This window comes from Oryctolagus cuniculus, chromosome 9 (assembly GCF_051225735.1).
Source record: "Oryctolagus cuniculus isolate XC-2025 breed Fujian yellow rabbit chromosome 9, ASM5122573v1, whole genome shotgun sequence".
In the NCBI taxonomy this organism is placed as follows: Eukaryota; Metazoa; Chordata; class Mammalia; order Lagomorpha; family Leporidae; genus Oryctolagus; species Oryctolagus cuniculus.
Window position 1 is genome coordinate 72,454,596 of NC_142875.1, and position 14,912 is coordinate 72,469,507.

The window sequence follows — 14,912 nt, forward strand, 5'->3', positions numbered from 1 at the left end:
TGGGGTCTAGCAGCTGCCCTTAGAGCCTGGGGTGCCCAGGGATGGCCACAAACATGGGGATCCTTATTGGGTGCGGGTGGGATGACCTCGCATGGGTTATCACCTCGAGGTCGTCTGAGTTCATCCCACATCTATTTAGGGGGTGGCTGACTAGGCACTGCTGCCTTCTCTGCTGTCCTGTCATTTTCACTGTCGGAGCTCTCTCCCCCTAAGTCATCAACTGTAGCCTGTGAGGCAGCGGCCTGGAGTGATAGGCTCTTATCACTCACAGATTCATTATGTTTGGTAATCTGGGTGAGCTTCTGAGAGGGGGGTATCTTTCCCATGTTTGAACACTTAAGAATGGCACACCACAACTCTAGCCAAAGGAAAGACACACACAGCACTGCTGCCATAACAAAACCAATTCCTAGCAACTCAGTGGCTGATGGCATTATGCAGGGGGTTCACTACGTTAGATGAACAGACAGTGGTGTATCAGATCCTAAGTAGGTCCTGTGCTTAGTGGGAGACTTCCTTATTTGTTAGGTCAAGGCTGTATGCACACACGTGTCTCTGGAGCATCACCTCAATACAGTGAAGGAAGATGACTTGGTTCTGAATTCTGGGATGATCAGTCCCTTATGTGAATTCACCTGGCGAACCAAAAGTAAAAGGAGGAGCCAAGAAGCGGCATTACGCTTCTGGGCGGTGTGTGCCTAACCTGGGATCACTTCAACCACGGACAAGGACAAGGAAAGGGATGTAGGAGGGGGTTCTGTGCTCACCCTCACTGAACTGAAGAGCACACAAAACAATGAGGGGCCTACTTGCTGATATCAAGGGGAGGGGACCTCGCCGAGTCTGACACGCTGTCTCTCAGTCACATTGGGCGCTAGAAGTTGCTGTGGATTTGTTCTGAGAGGAGGAGCGTGGTGGGGAGAAGAGATGCAGAGTCACCACACAGACTCTGGGAGTCGGGAGAAAGTAGGCCAGATGTGGGGAACAACTGCCAGCAGGCTGGAAACAGCAAGCAGGCCATCACACTTGGGTTGATTGCCGTTATCAAAGTGTGGGACCTTGACCAAGGGCACCACTGGACACCACCAATGCTCACAGAGGAGAACTGGACTGAAAGGCGCTTCAGACACCAGATGCAAGACCCAGCAGGTTACAAAGTGTGCAGCTCTAACTGCTTCAGGAGCCAGTGCTGTAAAATAATCTTCCACAAGAATCCACGCTGCCCCCATTTAGGAAGGGAAGAATATGTTCCACTGTGCCACAGATTAGTAATAAAATCTATTAGAGGACTGGTGAAAGGAGTCAAGAAATGGCCTTGCTCTATCATATGATCTTTTTAAATATTTACTTTACTTATTTGAGAGACAGAGTTAGAGAGAGAGGGAGAGGGGCAGAGATGGACGGAGGGAGGGAGGGAGGGAGGGAGGGAGGGAGGGAGGGAGGGAGAGAGTATCTTCCAACCACTGGTTCACTCCCCAAATGGCTGCAACGGCTGGGGCTAGGCCAGGCCCAAGCCAGGAGTTTTATCCGGGTCTCCCACATGCATTCCAGGGCCCAAGCACTTGGGCAGTCTTTTGCTGCTTTCCCAGGTGCATTAGCAGGGAGCTGGATAGGAAGTGGAACAGCTGAGATTTGAGGGGCATCCCTAAGGACTAATGTCCTTACTATATGGAGCACTCGTACAAATCAATGAGAAAACAGCCTGTAATGCACTAGAGAACTATACAAAGACTATTAATAGAAATTTCCCAGAAAAGGAACACAAAAACTCTTATAAACACATTAATAGATTCCCAAGCTTCACTGACAATAAGATAAAAAGAACATCAAAATACCCCTCTTCTTTTTAAAAATTATTTATTTTATTTGAGAGGCAGAGAGACAAGGAGAGACAGCAATCAATCTCCTGTGTGTGTATAATACTTTAAAAAGAAAACTCATGAACACACACAAATACACACAAGAACAGTTATGGATGGAGATTCAATCAATGACACTGAGACAACAGTGTTGCCACGTCGGGGGGGGGGGGTTCAACTTATACCTAAACATACTGCAGCAAAGTAAACTCTGGATGGATCAAATATTAGGGCCAAAAACAGAAAGAAAATTATAAAAACAATAGAAATGTCTGCAATGACTGGGCTGGGCCAGGCCAAAGCAGGGAGAATTTGACTGGTCTCCCGTGTGGGTGGCAGAGACCCAACCACTTGAGTCATTACATGCTCCTGCCCAGAGTGTGCATTAGCAGGAAGCTGGAACTGGGAGCAGAGACAGGTCTCAAACCTAGGCACTCCAAAGTGGGATGTAGGCTTATTCAGCTGCGCCTTATCTACCAGGCCAAGCAACCACCCTGGTACCCCTTTCACCCCTAAGACTGGCAAAGATCCAAAAGTTTCATAGCACTGGCTGGTGACTAAAGGAAAACCTCAGTGGAGAAAAAAAGTACTAATATCTATAAAAATTACAAATACACACATCGTTTGACCCAAGGATACTTGGAACTTGCTACACATGAATTCATACTTGGGCAAGATGATATAATATCAGGCTATCCATTGCTGTTTCTAAGAGCAAAGAATGAAAATAATTCAAATGGCATTCATTTGATTTATAGGCATTCATTAAAAAGAATTCATAGGCATTCATTAAAAAGAATATGGAGAATTTTTATGTACTTACAGTAGTCAATAAAACCTAAAATGCTACCGATTGTAACATGCATCTTGCTTTCATAATTGTTAAAATGTGAAAAAGTGTGCTTAGAAACAATGACATACAGTATATTCTCCAGATAATCAACTGAAAAAAGCAGCTTCAAAAGAGCAAGCACAGGATGCTACACATTCATATTTTAAAAAGTAAAAAACATTATGTTTCACACAAATACATGTGTGTGACACATATGCACAGCTCTGTAGAATGAGACACGTGGGGAGAACAAGGTGACCAAAAGACAGGGTGGGAAGGCGACTTCTAACTCTCTGGACTGAATCTAAATGTCCACTTCAGATCCCAATGTTGATGCCCTAAGGCCACTGTGATGGTATTTGGAGATGGAAGATGGTGTCTGTGTAAGGTCACCAGTGGGGTCCATAACAGCACTGCCTCCTGGATTAGTGCCCTTCCAAGCAGAGGAAGAGACATGAGAGCTCTCTCTACATGCATGAATGTAGGAAAGGCCTAGTGAACACACAGTGAACCAGTGGTTGTCCACAAGCGCCAGGAACAGGACCACACAGAAACACAGAAATACAGCCATCAATACCAAAGAAGTTAAAGGAAGAAAAACTCCCAGTAAAAGCTCTCAGGAAGTTCAAAGCATATATTAGAAATATCTTTGGGAAAATGGCAGGGCAAAGTTACTACTTATCAATAGTCACATTGAACATTAATGGCCTCAACTCTCCAGGCAAAAGACACAGATTGGCTAAATGGATTAAGGAACAAAACCCATCTATTTGTTGCCTACAAGAAACACATCTTACCAACAAAGATGCATGCAGACTGAAAGTGAAAGGTTGGAAAAAGATATTCCTTGCCAACAGAAACCAAATAAAAGCTGGCACAGCTATATTAATATCAGACAAAATAAACTTTAACACAAAAACTGTTAAGAGAGACAAAGAGGGGCACTATATAATGATCAAGGGTTCAATTCAACAGGAAGATGTAACTATTATAAATGCGTATGCACCTAATTACAGGGCACCAGTCTATTTAAAAGATATGTTAAGGGACTTAAAGGGAGACTTAGATTCCAATACAATACTACTGGGGGACTTCAATACTCCACTCTCGGAAATAGATCATCCGGACAGAAGATCAACAAGGAAACAGCAGATTTAATCGACACTATTGCCCAAATGGATCTAACAGGCATCTACGGAACTTTCAATCAGACATTTAAAGAATTTACATTTTTCTCAGCAGTGCATGGATCCTTCTCTAGGATTGATCACATACTAGGCCATAAAGCAAGTCTCAGCAATTTCAAAAGAATTAGAATCATACCATGCAGCTTCTCAGACCACAGTGGAATGAAGCTGCAAATTAGCAACTCAGGAATCCCTAGAGCATATGCAAACACAGGCATATGCTGAACAACATGCTCCTGAATGGACACTGGGTCACAGAAGAAATCAAAAGAGAAATCAAAAACTTTCTGGAAGTAAATGAGGATAACAACACAACACATCAAAACTTATAGGATACAGCAAAAGCAGTGTTAAGAGGAAAGTTTATAGCAACAGAGGCCTACATCAAGAAATTGGAAAGGCACCAAATAAATGAGCTTTCAATGCAGCTCAAGAATCTAGAAAAACTGCAGCAAACCAAACCAGACACAAATCTAGTAGAAGAGACATAATTAAAATCAGAGAAGAAATCAACAGATTTGAATCCTGAAAAAATTATAAAAAATCAGCCAAGCGAAGAGCTGGTGTTTTGAAAAAATTAACAAAATTGACACCCCATTGGCCCAACTAACTAAAAAAAGAAAAGACTCAAATCAATAAAATCAGAGATGAAAAAGGAAATGTAACAACAGACACCACAGAAATAAAAAGAATCATCAGAAATTATTACAAGGACCTGTATGCCAGCAAACAGGGAAATCTATCAGAAACGGGTAGATAGATTCCTGGACACATGCAATCTACCTAAATTGAACCATGAAGACACAGAAAACCTAAATAGACCCATAACTGAAACAGAAATTGAAACAGTAAAGACCTTCCCCACCAAAAAAAGCCCAGGACCAGATGGATTCAGTGCGGAACTCTACCAGACATTTAAAGAAGAACTAACTCCAATTCTTCTCAAACTATTCAGAACAATCAAAAGAGAGGGAATCCTCCCAAATTCTTTCTATGAAGCCAGCTTCACCTTAATCCCTAAGCTGGAAAAAGATGCAGCATTGAAAGAAAATTACAGACCAATATCCCTGATGAACATAGACACAAAAATCTTCAAAATTCTGGCCAGTAGAATGCAACAACACACCAGAAAGATCATCCACCCAGACCAAGTGGGATTTATCCCTGGTATGCAGGGATGGTTCAATGTTCGCAAATCAATCAATGTGATACACCACATTAAAAAACTACAGAAGAAAAACCATATGATTACCTTAACAGATGCATTGAAAGCATTTTATAAAATACAACACCCTTTCATGATGAAAACTCTAAGCAAACTGGGTATGGAAGGAACATTTGTCAATACAATCAAAGCAATTTATGAAAAACCCACGGCCAGTATCCTATTGAATGGGGAAAAGTTGGAAGCATTTCCACTGAGATCTGGTACCAGACAGGGATGCCCACTCTCACCACTGCTATTCAATATAGTTCTGGAAGTTTTAGCCAGAGCTATTAGGCAAGAAAAAGAAATTAAAGGGATACAAAATGGGAAGGGAGAACTCAAACTATCCCTCTTTACAGATGATATGCTTCTTTATTTAGGGGATACAAAGACCTCTACTAAGAGACTATTAGAAGAGTTTGGCAAAGTAGCAGGATATAAAATCAATGCACAAAAATCAACAGCCTTTGTATATACAGGCAATGCCACGGCTGACAGAGAACTTCTAAGATCAATTCCATTCACAATAGCCACAAAAACAATCAAATACCTTGGAATAAACTTAGCCAAGGACATTAAAGGATTCTATAATGAGAATTACAAAATCTTAAAGAAACAGAAGAGGATATCAAAAAATGGAAAAATCTTCCATGCTCACATGTATTGGAAGAATCAATATCATCAAAATGTCCATTCTCCCAAAAGCAATTTAAAGATTCAATGCGATATGAATCAAAATACCAAAGACATTCTTCTCAGATCTGGAAAAAATGATACTGAAATTCATATGGAGACACAGGAGACCTCGAATAGCTAAAGCAATCTTGTACAACAAAAACAAAGCCGGAGCATCACAATACCAGATTTCAGGACATACTACAGGGCAGTTGTAATCAAAACAGCATGGTACTGGTACAGAAACAGATGGATAGACCAATGGAACAGAACAGAAACACCAGAAATCAATCCAAACTTCTACAGCCAACTTATATTTGATCAAGGATCTAAAACCAATTCCTGGAGCAAGGACAGTCTATTCAATAAATGGTGCTGGAAAAACTGGATTTCCACATGCAGAATCATGAAGCAAGACCCCTACCTTTCACCTTACACAAAAATTCACTCAACATGGATTAAAGATCTAAATCTATGACCCAACACCATCAAATTATTAGAGAACATTGGAGGGCTGGCGCTGTGGCTCAATAGGCTAATCCTCCACCTGCAGTGCCGGCACCCGGGTTCTAGTCCCAGCAGGGGCACCAGTTTCTGTCCCGGTTGCCCCTCTTCCAGGCCAGCTCTCTGCTGTGGCCCAGGAGTACAGTGGAGGATGGCCCAAATGCTTGGGCCCTGCACCTGCATGGGAGACCAGAAGAAGCACCTGGCTCCTGCCTTCGGATCAGCGTGGTGCGCTGGCCGCAGCGGCCATTGGAGGGTGAACCAACAGAAAAGGAAGACCTTTCTCTCTGTCTCTATCTCTCTCTCACTGTCCACTCTGCCTGTCAAAAAAATAATAATAAATAAAAAAAATTTAAAAATAGAGAACATTGGAAAAACCCTGCAAGATTTAGGTACCGGCAAAGACTTCTTGGAAAAGACCCTGGAGGCACAGGCAGTCAAAGCCAAAATTAACATTTGGGATTGCATCAAATTGAGAAGTTTCTGTACTGCAAAAGAAACAGGAAAGTGAAGAGGCAACCGACAGAATGGGAAAAAATATTTGCAAACTATGCAACAGATAAAGGATTAATAACCAGAATCTACAAAGAGATCAAGAAACTCCACAACAACAAAACAACCCACTTAAGAGACGGGCCAAAGACCTCAATAGACATTTTTCAAAAGAAGAAATCCAAATGGCCAACAGGCACATGGATCACTAGCAATCAGGGAAATGCAAATCAAAACCACAAAGAGGTTTCACCTCACCCCAGTTAGAATGGCTCACATTCAGAAATCTACCAACAACAGATGCTGGAGAGGATGTGGGGAAAAAGGGACACTAACCCACTGTTGGCTGGAATGCAAACTGGTTAAGCCACTATGGAAGTCAGTTTGGAGATTCCTAAGAAACCCGAATATAACCCTACCGTACAACCCAGCCATCCCACTCCCTGGAATTTACCCAAAGGAAATTAAATTGGCAAACAAAAAAGTGGTCTGCACCTTAATGTTTAGTGCAGCTCAATTCACAGTAGCTAAGACCTGGAATCAACCTAAATGCCCATCAACAGCAGACTGGATAAAGAAATTATGGGATATGTACTCTATGGAATCCTATACAGCAGTAAAAAAAAAAAAATCCAGTCATCTGCAACAAAATGGAGGAATCCTGAAAACATCATGCTGAGTGAAATCAGCCAGTCCCAAAGGGACAAATATCATCTGTTCTCCCTGATCGGTGACAATTAACCGAGCACCAAAAAGGAAACCTGTTGAAGTGAAATGGACACTATGAGAAACAATGACTTGATCAGCCTTTGACCTGATTGTCGATGAACAACTTAATATTTTATGACTTTTACTATTTTTTTCTTCTACTTAATACTATTGGTTGAACTCTAATTAACACTCAATTATTCTTAGGTGTTTAAATTTAACTGAAAAGTGATCTCTGTTAAATATAAAAATGGGAATAAGAGAGGGAGGAAAGGCACAATTTGGGACATTAATGGTAGAGTTAGAAACGTGCCAGAGGATTCCAATTCAATCCCTTCTAGGTGGCATATACCAAAGCCATCTCACTAGTCCAAGTGATCAATTTTAGTTCATAATTGATCATAATGATAGGTCTAACAGTCAAAGAGATCACATAAACAAGACTAGTGTCTGCTAATACTAACTGATAGAATAAGGAGAGAACAATGCAACATGGGAAGCTGGATACACAGCAGACTCATAGAATAACAGATGTCCTAAACAGCACTCTGGATCAGAATTAGCCCTTACAGCATTCGTATCTGGATGAGGAGATCAAAACACTCAGGAAAAAAAAATGACCTAAATAAAAGATCTCTGCGAGTGAGATCCCAATAGAAAGAACTGGGCTCCATCAAAGAAGGAGGTACCTTTCTCTGAAGGGAGGAGAGAACTTCTAGTTTGACTATGATCTTGTCTAAATAAGATAGGAGTCGGTGAACTCAAAAGGCTTCCATAGCCTTGACAACTCATGACAAGAGCCTAGGGAGATTACTGACGCCATAAACAAGAGTGTTAATTTGTTAAGTCAACAACAGGAGTCACTGTGCACTTACTCCCCATGTAGGATCTCTGCTCTTAATGTGTTGTACAATGTGAATTAATGCTATAACTAGTACTCAAACAGTATTTTACACTTTGTGTTTCGGTGTGGGTGCAAACTGTTGAAATCTTTACTTAATATATACTTTAGTATATATTTGATCTTCTGTATATAAAGAGAATTGAAAATCAATCTTGATGCGAACTGAATGGGAGAGGGAGCAAGAGATGGGAGGGTTGCAGGTGGAGGGAAGTTATAGGGGGAAAAGCCATTGTACTCCATACACTGTACTTTGGAAATTCATATTTATTAAATAAAAGTTAAAAAACGTTTTTAGGATCAAACTTTTAACTCTCATAATTTGTCACTATCTTTGAAAATTATATAAGTAATAAAGTTTTTAAGTTGGAACCCAAGAGAATAAATCAAACTCCTTAATTTCTGTGAAAAGCAAGAGTGCATTGCTATCTTCTATGAATTCTAATGATCAGAAATTAGCATTTGCCATAAGAAGATGTGCTTGTATACTTTCTAGGGGTATTTAGTTATGTCAAAAATTGTAAGGCTGGTCCCATTTACAAGACTACCTTATGACAAACTCTAAGCAAAGTATTTTAGTGAGTGTCCAATTCTTACAAGTAATAACAGGATTCCACTGTGTTTAAAATCATATAGAGCAGGCATTTGGTCTAGCAGTTAGGCTACCAGTTAAGATGCTCACTTCCCACATCAGACTGTTTGAGTCTGATGCCCAGCTCCAGCTCCTGACTCCAGCTTCCTGCTAACAGAGTCCCTGGGAGCCAGTGGTGATGGCTCAAGTAACTGGGTACCCACCACCCACACAAGTTGAGACACCAGCTTCTTTCTTCAGTTCCCACGCTGGCCCAGCCATTGCTAGACACTGGGAAGTGAACCAGCAGTTGGGAGCTTGCTGATTCACTCTGCCTCTCAAATAAATAAATACGTAATTTTTTTTAATTCCCCTTTCCAAAAGCAAGTATTTTATTAATTTGAGAGTACATGATGTTGCATTAGAACATGAGTTCTGATTAAGAAGTGCTGTGTTTTATCTTACTGAAATCCAAGCAGAAGGATGTAAATTTCAAGCTCAAACCAGAGTCTGTTCCATTGCTATGTCAATTAACAATATGCAGACATAAAATCTTGCTGCTATAAGTGAAGAGATTGTGCAATAGTTCCCTTCAGGGTTCCAGGGGATTCTGATCTAAGCCTGACAGACAAGTTACTGCTGGTTTGCTTTACCACTCAGAGTTAGAATAATTTCAACTACTTAGAAGTTCATCAAACTTGGGAACTCACTGAATAACTTACCTTATTTTTCATGTTATTTCTTATGACATTAATACATACTCATTACTGACAAATCTGGAAAACATTTAAAGGAAAGCCTAAAATAGAAAATGAAATCATTCCTATCCATAGAAGCCAGAGTTTATATATATATATATATATATATACACACACACACACACACACACACAGAGTGTATATTTATATGCATGTACACTCTAGAAATGAGACCAGGATATTTATAGTTTTATAGCTTTTTTTTTCATTACTTAGAAACCTATACTAGCAATCCCTATGCTAACTAGGGCATGCTGTAATATAATAAACCAATCTCTGCAGTAGGCATTCAGATTGCCTTTGGTTTTCCCATCTATGTGACTGTAACAATCATGCACTATAGCCAATGCTGAGATGAGTATCTTCAAATGTAGTTTTCTTATGCATCCCTGACTCTCTCCCAAGGGTAAATTCCTAAAAGTGAAATAGTCAGCTGAAAGAGAACATTTGGTAAATCTGGTATAAGCTGCCAACTTGCCACATTATGCATTACTAATCTTCTTCACATTGTTTTCTAATTAGCTGAGGCCACAGAAGCATCTGTGAATGAAACAAATGACCTGTCTATACTGCTTAAGGAAACTACACATTACCCAGGCATAATGGGCCCACAAAAGCTGTGCCTGTACAGACAAGTGCACACACACTGATTCGCCAGGGGCACCGGGGTGTGGACAGAGCACAGGCCACTGGATCTGGCTTGGAACTGCAGCTCCACCAATGACTGCTTGTGTGGCCCTGGACGGCTTGCAGTTTTCTCAGCTATCCACCGCAGGTCTCTGTGTCCACATCTTTCGGCAGATTCGCCACATAAAGGCATCTGGCACTGCAGACTGCTCTCGCTGAAGTGCCGTGGCCCAGTGAACAACACAGCTTTAAGTCCCACCCCGCCTGCTACTCTGTGGATCCTAGGAAAGTCCCTTGGATCTCTCAGAGATATTTTCTTAATGAAATGCTCAGCTCGTACACCTGTTGTGAGGAATAAATGAGGTCATAAATATAAAGCTCCAAGCACATGCGAGGCACTTTAGTCATTCTGGTTTTTTTTAAGTGGGTTTCACACCCACAATGAGCCAGAAGGCACAGGATGACCAGTCTGTCCAGGGAGCGTGTTGGGACGCAAAGCCCTGAAGGCTGAGCATTCTCCACGGCAGTACCTAAGCCTTCTCCTTCCAGACGGGAGGCTGACTTGACCAGATCTGCACACCAATGTGCACACTGCTATGTCTTCGGTACCACGTGAGGTACCGACATGTGAGCACACTGACAACGTTCCCGAACCAGACGGCCAGGAAGGAGAAGTGGCAGCTCAACACTTCCGGAAACTACCAGTGTTCGTGGGTAAATGGGTTTAAGAAAAAAACTTCCTTTTCCCCCTTCATCCTAGTTTACACATTCCACCCAAGCCAGGATGTCGTGTGGTTTCACCGAAATCGTTCCGTAACACTTTCTATTTCTTTTTGCAAAGGCAGCTCCGGAGACGCCTGGGGGCACCACCTGGCTACGTCACCACCCAACACACTGGCTCCCAACTCCGTCCACCCTACAGGACTCACACATCAGAACCAGCAAACAAGAACCCGAGCCGCGGGCCCTGCGGCCTCTTCCGGAATCCCGTCCCAGGCCACCCGCCGCTCTGCGGGGACAGATGCGGGAGTCGGCGTGCCCGCACCCACCGTCAGCACCGGCGGCACGGGGCCGACCCGAGAGCGCGGCCCCGGGAACCGCTCCGCAGGCGGGCACCGCGCGGTCGGCTCGGCCCGGCCCAGCAGAGGCAGGCAGAGGCAGGCGCCGAGCGCCCCAGGCCGCCGGCGGAGAGACCGACCCGAGCGCCGCGCCCCGCACGCGCAGGCCCGCCCCGGCCTCGCCAACGACCCAGAGCCAGGCCGACCCGCTCACGCCGGGCCCGCCGCCGCCGCCGCCGCCGCCGCCGCCATACCTTCTCCTCGCCATCGTAGATGCGCACCCCGCGCTGCTGGATCACCAGGGTCTCATTAAGCTCCAGGAGGCCGCTGGTCCACACGAAGCGGTCCATGGCCGACGCTAAGCCGGCCGCCGCCACTCGCCAGCCCGCCCGCCTACGCCGGCGCCGGCGCTCCCGGCCCGCGAGTCCTGCGCCAGGCGGACGGCGGCGCCCCCTGGCGGCGAGCGTGGCGGAGGTCGCCTTCCAGGGAGGGTGGGCACGGGAGGGGGGGCGTGTGCGGCGCTCGAGGGCGTGGAGGCGTGCGTGTCGCGCCCCCTGGCGGTCAGTCCGCCAATGGCCTTTTAGACCCTTGCTGGGCAGCGCGGTCCACCCCATCCTAAGCCCTCAGCGTAGAGGGAGCCCACACTGTAGCTTGGACTTCTTATTGTCCTTTACGCCTGCGTATCCGTAGCAGTTTTCTTGTCGGTGCCTGTCATTTCATTAAAGGCTATAATTTTTTCTTCAAATGAGAATTGATGGCACGATTTTTTTTTATACAGCTGCGTTAAGTCCTTGTGCTCCTTTTCCTTTTCCCTCCTAAGATCGCTTTCATTTAAACATTTCCAGTATTAATACAGACATCCTGAATTTACTCTAGGCTGTATTTCAACATAGAGCTCCCATAATGTATCTGTTGATTGCTGCACACAAAACCCATCCGTGGCTTGCACCTCCCCCACCTCAGGCTTTCGACCCTGCTTATGTATTTTACAATCGTAAATGAGCTACGAATATTTGACTGTCTGCAAGTACCATCTGTTTTCCTCCTTAGGATTCTATTCTTAGAGCCGATTATGTATTGGAGACATATTTAGCCAGAGTGAAGTGTCACCAGCAAACTGGTCTTTTGCAGGCCAGGTAGCCCCAGCTATGTTACACATTATCATTTCTGTTCATTTCTGCTACTTGACCGTTATTTTTTAGTTTTTCATTTGCTGGTGAGGCTATTTCTTTTTTGGAGATTTATTTATTTATTTGAAAGGCAGAATGACACACAGAGAGAAGGAGAGGCAGAGAGAGAGAGGTCTTCCATCAGTTGTTTCACTCCCCAAACGGCCCCTTTTGGGGCTGGAATTGGGCCAATCCAAAGCCAGGAGCCAGGAGCTTCTTCAGGGTCTCCCACATGGGTCCAAGAGCCCAAGGACTTGGGCCATCTTCCACTGCTTTCCCGGGCAATAACAGAGAGCTGGATCGGAAATGGAGCAGCCAGGACTCAAAACTGGCACCCATATGGGATGCCAGCATGCAGGCAGTGGCTTTACCCACTAAGCCACAGCTGGTGCTTATAGCCCCAAGGCTATTTCTTACTTTAAAATTTCTTTGTTTATTTGACAGGCAGACACACACACGGAGAAAAGAGAAATGGACAGAAATACAGGGAGAGCTCCCAAGAGACCAGCACCGGGCACAGCATGTGAAACCACCACCTACGGGGCCAGCGCTGTGGTGCAGTGGGTTAAAGCCCTGGCCTGAAGCGCCGGCATCCCATATGGGAGCTGGTTCACGTCTCGGCTGCTCCACTTCCTATCCAGCTCTCTGCTGTATCCTGAGATAGCAGTGGAAGACGGCCCAAGTCCTTGGGCCCCTGCACCCGCGCGGGAGACCCAGAAGAAGCTCCTGGGCTCCTGGCTTCCAATCGGCACAGCTCTGGCCGTTGCAACCATTTGGGGAGTGAACCATCAGATGGAAGCCTCTCTCTCTCTCTCTCTCTCTCTCTGTCTCTACCTCTCTGTAACTCTTTCTGTCTTTCAAGTAAACAAAAATTAAATCCTTTAAAAAAAAAAAAAAAAAAAAACCTACAGCACAGGATGAGCACGTGTTGGAGTCCCAGCTGCTGGGCCTCCAATCCAGCTCCCTGCTGGTGTGCCTGAAAAGGCAGCAGAGGATGGTCCAAGCTTTGGCCTGGCACCAGCCTTGCCATTGAGGCCATTTGGGGAGTGAATCGGTGGATGGAAAATCTCTTTCTCTCTGTCTTAAAAATAAATCTTTAAACACACACACACACACACACCCTCACACCCTGTGGTGGGCTCAAAAGAGGAAGAGGACAGGGCTGGGCATTGTGGCATTACCAGTTAAGCCACTGCCTGCACAAATTCAAGTCCTGGCTGTTCCACTTCAGATCGAGCTCCCTACTAATGCGCCTGAGAAAGCAGCAAAGATGGTCCAAGTCCTTGGGCCCCTGCACCTGTGTGGGAGACCCAGAAGAGGGTCCTGGCTCCTGGTTTCGGCCTGGCCCAGCCCTAGTTGTTACGGACATTTGCGGAGTAAACCAGAGTAGAAGACATTCATTCACTCATTCTTTCTCTCTCTCTCTGTCTCTCTCACCCGAGCCGCGGGCCCTGCGGCCTCTTCCGGAATCCCGTCCCAGGCCACCCGCCGCTCTGCGGGGACAGATGCGGGAGTCGGCGTGCCCGCACCCACCGTCAGCACCGGCGGCACGGGGCCGACCCGAGAGCGCGGCCCCGGGAACCGCTCCGCAGGCGGGCACCGCGCGGTCGGCTCGGCCCGGCCCGGCCCAGCAGAGGCAGGCAGAGGCAGGCGCCGAGCGCCCCAGGCCGCCGGCGGAGAGACCGACCCGAGCGCCGCGCCCCGCACGCGCAGGCCCGCCCCGGCCTCGCCAACGACCCAGAGCCAGGCCGACCCGCTCACGCCGGGCCCGCCGCCGCCGCCGCCATACCTTCTCCTCGCCATCGTAGATGCGCACCCCGCGCTGCTGGATCACCAGGGTCTCATTAAGCTCCAGGAGGCCGCTGGTCCACACGAAGCGGTCCATGGCCGACGGCCTGTAGTTTCATGGTCAGCTCTGTTGGTGGAGACATTTCCGAGAAGGAATTCTTCTCTTTGGATCTTTTCGAAAAGGGTCTACCTTCTCTGACAATTCTGGGATAATGATATAAAAAAGAGTTTAAAAATATATCATTCTTGGAGAGGATAAGTCTGGATATTAGGAGAAAATTGCCGTGCTGGAAAACCTATCTGTTTTTCAAATTTTCCTGCTCACTCTCAGCCAATTGAGACCTCCACTGCTTTCTCTGAATCACTTCCTTTTAATATGCCCACTGAAAATCCCTGGGGGGAAATTCACACGATATCAAGTTAACGTTTAGAGTGAACCACACATCTATCTAGTTCCAAAGCATTCCCATCACTCCGAAGGAAAATCCCTTACCCATTAAGCAAGCAGCCTCTCCCCAACCCCATCATCCACCAATCCATGGACTTCTGCGGATTTATCTATGCTGGGTATGTCAT

General features: G+C 45.4%; 1 protein-coding gene across 1 annotated transcript in view; it reads right to left on the reverse strand.

Annotated features, from left to right (window-relative positions):
- Nucleotides 1-13,447, reverse strand: part of LOC127487170 (cellular tumor antigen p53) — a 56,709-nt gene extending 43,262 nt beyond the window's left edge. Inside the window, 1 exon segment of the mRNA XM_089304212.1 lies at nucleotides 11,634-13,447. The gene's annotated coding sequence lies outside the window, so the exon portion shown is untranslated.
- Between the last annotated feature and the right edge of the window lie 1,465 nt (nucleotides 13,448-14,912).